Genomic DNA, 7,281 nt, shown 5'->3' with positions numbered 1-7,281 from the left:
ATAATTTATGCAAAACTGTTTTACAGGAGATCTGTTAAGTAAATGAGATTTAGTCTACATTTCAGACACTTGTAGTGAATTCACATTAGACATTTGATGCCAAACTGACTAGAAACCAACAGGTCAGTCTACTCTTCTTCACACCTTAGGTCAAATTACAATCATTTATCCTAGGATCTCCATGGAATTGTGTTTTAAGCCTACCCGCCAAAGCTCCTAAAGGTTGTACATGTTATTATTACAAATCCCCTAGATTTCCCCTTTTTCTTCCCTAGCAGTGTGACTTATCTTATTTTTTGGGGTCCTTTTGTAGCTTCAACCCTCGCTCCACCACTAATCTTGGTAACATTGCCTAATAGAGTAAAATTTGGATGATATCATGTGGGCATATGCAGTTTTCTTATAACTCATTGCAGTTCAGTTTTCTTAATTTATCGGAATATTGTCTGGGTCTTATAGACTTCAATGCAATCCATACATTGAGCATAACACATATAAAGTGCCTATACCCATCCATTGGAATCTTTGATAGGGTATATGTACCTTTGATCAGGATTAACGATAGATTTTTTTTATTTTTTGTTTTTTTGAATTTGTCTTTGGCGTGTGCATCAGTTTTCACGTCCATGCCTCTAGGATGATGCTTTTTGAATTTCTTGAATATGTTAGTTTTTATTTGAATTCTGTAGCGAGCTTAAGAATGGCAATTGGTATTACGGAATAAAATATTCCACAACTCTAGGTCCGTCACTGGCGATACTAACTTTGATGATCATAAAATTTGGTGCAGGGGAAGTATTTAAAGACTTTGAATTGATGGTAGTGCATATTATGTGGCTCCTTAAGAATTTTGACGGCATTACGGAGCAGAAGCTGATATCTGGAGTGTTGATGTCACTTCGTAGTGGAGTCCCACCCACATGGCAGTGTCAAACTGGAAATCAACACAGTGATGTCTAGTTTTACGTACTAATGGATCAGGGAATAAAATAGTTAGCCTATTTGTGAAAAAGGTGCACATTTTATCTTCTCTGGGAATGTTTTTGAACCAAGAGCACTTGATGAACTTATTCCACACTGGAAACAACAACAGGTCAGTGTACTCTTCTTCATACCATGTTTTACTATATTGATTTTAAAAAGTTTCCGTGATTTTTAGATGAAATTGTATAATATATGAATATAACCGTAGGTCAAATTGCAATCATTTATCCTAGCATCCCCATAGAACTTTCTTTTAAGCCTACTCGCCAAATAGCTCCTAAAGGTCGTAGATGTTATCAATCAAAATCCCCCTAGATTTGCTCTTTTTTTGCCTCCACCCAGTGAGACTTTTTTTTGGGGGATCCTTTTGTAGCTTCAATCCTGGATCCACCACTGATCGTGGATGATATCATATGGGCATATGTGCAGCTGTCTTCTAAAAGTTCCATATGATGATATACACAAATAACAATGAGCAGCACTTCTGTTTTATTTTCTGTTGCAGTTCTAATGTCTGATACTGAAATTACCTTTTACTTTCTTTCTTCTAGGATTGTTGCTAAAGGAGCTGTTTGTAAGAAAAAGTTTCCAACCACCGGATGATTTCAAAAATTGAGAAGCCCCGTTTTCTTATCCTTGGCGGAGATTTCGTGTATCAGCAGGTGTCTACATCAACTTTTGGTACTTTATTTCAGCAGGTTGTTACCGTTTACATTTTGCTATCCTTCATCAGTTTAACTTATGTATGGGATAATATAAAGATCTTTAATACACCTTCTAAAATGATTTTGTATTATTAGTTATCTTTTTCTTTCAGTTAGGTTTTGTTTTGATTGATCTTAATATAATCCAGATGATGTAACAGTATATGTAAAAGATAAAATTAAAATTAAACAAAACTATTCATGGATTAGTCATATGGGTATTCAGTATCTGCATATATTGTGTCAAACACTTCATGCCTGTGTTGAGTTTAGATAACGAGACACATGTTTAGATCAATATTTCATAGATATGAACAGTTTTTTTTTTCCTTGAATTTTTTATCGTATTTTCTCACTTTTTGTTTATGTAGGAAACGGATCATTTGAAGGTGGCAGTAGCAAAGATAGTTGCTCATCATCCCAATGTCTTATTGGTAGAAAATTCAGTTTCACGTTTCGCTCAAGAATACCTCTTTGAAAAAGACACATCTCTCGTTCTCAATATCAAGAGGCCTCTGTTAGAGCATATAGCACGGTGCACAGGTGCACAAATAGTTCCTTCCATTCATCATCTTTCGTCTCAAAAACCGGGTTATGGTGAAGCATTTCACGTGGAGAAGTTCCTTGAAGCACATGGGAGTGCTGGGCAGGGAGGAAAGAAAATGGTGAAGACAGTTATGTTATTTGAAGGGTGCCCCAAGCCATTGGGTTGCACTGTAAGTTTTGTAACTCATTTCAGTTCACTTTTCTTAGTTTGTCGGAATATTGTCCGAGTCTTGTAGATTTCAGTGCAATCCATACCTTGAGCGTAACACATCTAAAGTGCCTAGAACTGAGGTTCCATGCTTATACTTCAAATTCTTGTTGCTGAAGTAGGTACTCTCTGGATGCTGTCTGTGACAGGTGGTCGACAGGGCAGAACTTCTATTTACTGAAGTACTTAATGCTCTCCCGCAGATTCCAATAAAAAGAATAGGAATTTGGATAATCAAGACGTTATCAGTAAAGGTGGCATAATCAAGACGTTACATTGGATATCTTGAAAAGTTGCTTCAGAAGGAGAAGGTAGAATTTGAGGTATGATAGTTTTTCTTATTTCTCAGGTCATGTTGGAGTTCGATTTCTTGCTGAAGTAAAAGTGATTTATTGCTAAACATGGAAAAAATGTGACCTTTCTCTCGTTACCCACTGTATTTTTCTGGCCTGATTGACATAGAATTATTTAGACCGTGAATATTCTCTTTCCTATCTTTTTGTTTCATTCACTGAACATTCTGTTTTTGCAATGACACGGGAATCTCTCCAGAAAGTTCTAAATAGAGGGTAAGGAAAGGGGAGATAACGACGGGTATACTTGAATTAATCGATTGCCATTCATATGTGTGGGACCACCAACTGAAACGTACAGCAAAATCAGATAGCAGCAGCCTCCAGGAAGGGCTCAACAGCTTTATACAAAAGCGTACGGAGGAGTCTGTAAATACTACAGAGAAGCTTGTGTCAACAAACTCAACTTCCAAGCAAGGTGGTAAAGATTCTCCCAGTTTTGACTCCACACTTACAGATGCAAGATGTGATAAAAATTATCTGGAAGGAACTGGTGAGCAGGTGGATTCCTTCCAAATCATAACACCACAGGGCCACATCTTTTATCAAGCTTAAGTTTAAATGCCCCAGCTGATCCTTTAGAAACTAAGATACATGTGGGGAGGGCAATCTCAGAAGGTCAGTTTCCGATTATAGCGAGCCGCGATGCAGCATGGACTGGTGAAAACATGCCAGGGAGTACGATACTGGAAGTAAATGGTTCTGCACATACTGATTGGCAGCAGATTCATTGACCAAAGGCGGAATTAATATAATGAGGTTAAAAGCGCTTCGAAGACCTGGGTATCAGGTCACCGAATCTCATCATCCCGTATTGCCCGTGAAAGTCGCAGATAACTCAGACAACAACACAGGATGGACTGGGATGCCCTTCCTGAACCTCTACCGCTCTTACAACAAGAGTTCTTCAGAGAGCGACACTTCAAAGCTTGAGCCCCTCAATGATTATAATCCTGTTTATGTCTCATCATTTTATGAATTGGAATGCCAGGGCGTGTCTAGACTTAGTGTCATTTATCCAGAAGATTGTGGGGGTCTATCGGGTATCAGGTAACTCAAATACAACATGCTTACCTATGAACTTTATTTCGATTGACTTGATTCTTGTTGAAATTCAGTGTTTGAAGCCTAGAAATTCTTACATTCTACATTATAACGATCATAGTAAAAATTGTAAGAATATATGTAGAACACTGTACATGTAGAAAAGGAAGTAGATAACTACTAGAAACACTAGTGTCCAGCTGGAACTCATGCAATTCTCTGCTTTCCATGGCTACGCAGATGGTAGAGGCATCATTCATAATCAGGAGGAACCTCGTGCGATTTCAATAATCCTAACTTCAACTTCCTGGCAAAGAGAGCACGCTTCTGTAAAGCGGCATGATGTAACTTGACGAAACCATAACAGATGTCAATAGCCTGAATATAGTTGAGCAAGGGATGAAGGTACTCGGGCTCGATGGTTTGGCAGTTTTCTGAGGGTGTGGTGATCATACAGAGCCCTGGTACCTTGACAGTGTTTGCCAGAAAATCAGATGTAAAATTGGCCTCTCTAGGCAGAGGTTTAAATTCTATATCTTTCCATCCCCATTGTCCATTGGAATGAATAATTTTTGCCTGAAGCAGTTGCATTATCTTCTGATATAAAATCAAGTATTTTTCTTTATAAAGACCGGTGTTGATCAATCCTTCCAAATCATTTATGTAAGGTTCTAATCTATCATCATTCAGTATTTGCATGGCGAAAATGTTATCAGTAGAAATCTCTGACGGAAACCAACCTGAACCGATGGATTTAACCGCCTTAACCAATGATAACATCTCGTAAAACTGGATATCTTCTCGAGGGTCATCCGTCACCATCCACTCGCCAGTGCACACAGGTTGCATTGAACAATTCCTCACCATGAAGCCACAGCCTGCCCTGGGAGATGCATACGCAGTTTTCTTTGTCACAAGCGATGCATCCGAAACCAATCTGTGCCAGCCCTTCTTAGATGGCCAATGCTTGACAATATACTTCTTGTTCCTTTCTGTTACGGGAGGGGGAATCCAATAGCACGGCCATGTGAGAATCGAGTTGGGAATGGCATATTTGGTGTTGCGAAAAATCTCTCCAAAGACCGGTGTAGACCCAGTAAGCACCCTAATGGGCTTACTCCATCGATTGAGATACAGCTCACTAACAATATCGTCGACTTCAACAACTAGGGGAAATTTGGAGTCTTCGAAAACACTCACCCCGGGCGAAGAAGCAGAAGAAGAAAAAGATGTGCTTTGTAGCGAAGAAGATAAAATTGATATTTGAATCGATGAAAAACATGTTCTTGGTCCTCCGGAATGAGGAGTGGCGGATGAAATTGTTGAAAAACAGTACCTTCTTGATGAAGGATTTGAAGAAGATGAAAATGATATTTGAATCGACGAAAAACATGTTCTTGGTCCTCCTGAATCAGCAGTAGTAGATGAAATTCTTGAAGAACAGTACCTACTTAAAGCAGGATTTGAAGAAGATGAAATTGATGATGAAAAGTATCTTCTTGATTCAGACCTCGGAGAAGAAGAAGAAAACCCTAATTTCGTCGCTGAATCTAGAGATGATGCAGAAAAAGTAATTCTTCGAAACCCTAATTTGACCGAAACCTGTTGAAACAATCCCATATCCCAATATTTTCTCTGATCAATTCTCCAGTTTCTGTGTGATTGATAGTAATTGGGAATTTAGGGTTTCGGAAATGTTTCAGATCAGCTTTCTTTTTTGAGTTACATTCTCAATCTTTCCTAATTTCTGAGTAATTGGAGTAATGATGATAATATTTAGAAGCTAGGGTTTTGTGATAATTGGTTTTATTTAGACAGCTGTGATTATGATACGTTTTTCCGATATTGTGTTTAATATTTATATAGTATTATCCGGTTATTTGATTTTACAAGCTGAAACTATTTCCCGTCTTTCTGGGTTTCAATCAAGTTTCTAATTTCAGGGCGGTATTTTGTAAATCCGGGCACTCCTTGGCTGTTACTTGGCCAATGCTGAATTGAGTGATGATGAGTGTAACAGGCTCAAGCATGGCGACTTTTTCTGTTCAATCTGTGATGCACATGCACATGGATGGGAGGAAAGAAATTGGTGAAGACACTTATGTTCTTTCAAGGGTGCCCTGAGCTATTGTAAGTTTTAAAATTCAATCTATTTTCTAGTATGCAATCCATAACTTGAACATAGCACATCTAAAGTGCCTATACCTTTGATCAGGATTAATGATAGATTTTTTTTTTTTTTTTGAAATAATGGAGCCGAAATTTTTCTTTGACAATTTTCCCGTTCATGCCTCTAGGATGATGCTTTTTGATTTTCTTAAATATATTAGCTTTTATTCACTCTAAATAGTGTATGATTTCTAAAGGGCACAAATGGCGATGAGCTGAAACGTGTTCTCCAGTTTGGGTCCTTGCAGCATATCACTTGGCATTGGAGATTTCTTTTCTTGCTGATGAAGGTGCCTCTCTTCCATTCAGTTCTCCCATAACTGGCGCCTTGCCCGATAAACCATCCCGTATTAATAGTTGAATATCTACTGTACCTGGATTCTCGGTTGTCTCTACCACATCCAAACCTCTGGGCTCTTTATCGAATATTGATCCACAATCTGCCAGGATAGTCTCATCAGCCGCTATCTGCAATAGAGACTTGGATATTGGCCAACCGTCCGGTTTGTCCAAGATCCCTCTTCTTCTTCATTGTTACCTACTCCAGCGAATTATGTCTCTTGAACATTGCAAACTGAGCCGCCATATTGACCATATGAGGTGAAACATTAAACAGAATTTCAACATTCTATGGAGGCCGATGCTTCTGCGTCAAACATTTGCCAGGGAATGGGTGGTGATCCTCTTGCTAAGAATGCCGAGTTGTTGGGGGAAAAAGGATGCATTATCTAATGATTCCCAAAGAAGCTAACGATTGTGCGTGATGCAACTGCTAATGCGAGGTAATCATATTGTACAAGCTATCAGCCAAATTTAAGTCTTAACATCTTTACAGCAAGACCGTAATCACCTTGACGAGTAAGGACCTTCCAAAGACTATTACAGCAAGACCACCGTGTAAGGACCTTCCAAAGACGATTTTCCTCCATCCCCATCGGACCAACAAAGCATCTTGGTTTCATCATCAATCTGGAGTAGTGTGGAAAGGAGCTGTTTGTGAACAGGCTCATCTCTGGCATATCAAATAATTCTTATTTGTGATCGTTTTTTATGTAAAATGTAAAGTTTATTTTTAATAATTTTAAATTTCTATGAGAGCTAAAAATGGTTACATAGCTTGGCATCTTCATATTGATTTAACAAGTCGGGTTTCGAGAAAAACTTTAGGAAAATGAACCTATATTTTAGGTGGATTTAGACGTTTATTTCCACGTACATACATTGGACAAAAGTAGAAAAGAAAAATCTCACTTTTTTCTTTGGGAACTCAGGA

Source organism: Papaver somniferum, chromosome 3, assembly GCF_003573695.1.
Source record: "Papaver somniferum cultivar HN1 chromosome 3, ASM357369v1, whole genome shotgun sequence".
Taxonomy (NCBI): Eukaryota; Viridiplantae; Streptophyta; class Magnoliopsida; order Ranunculales; family Papaveraceae; genus Papaver; species Papaver somniferum.
The sequence above is the reverse complement of the archived record's forward strand: the minus strand, read 5'-3'. Positions refer to the sequence as shown.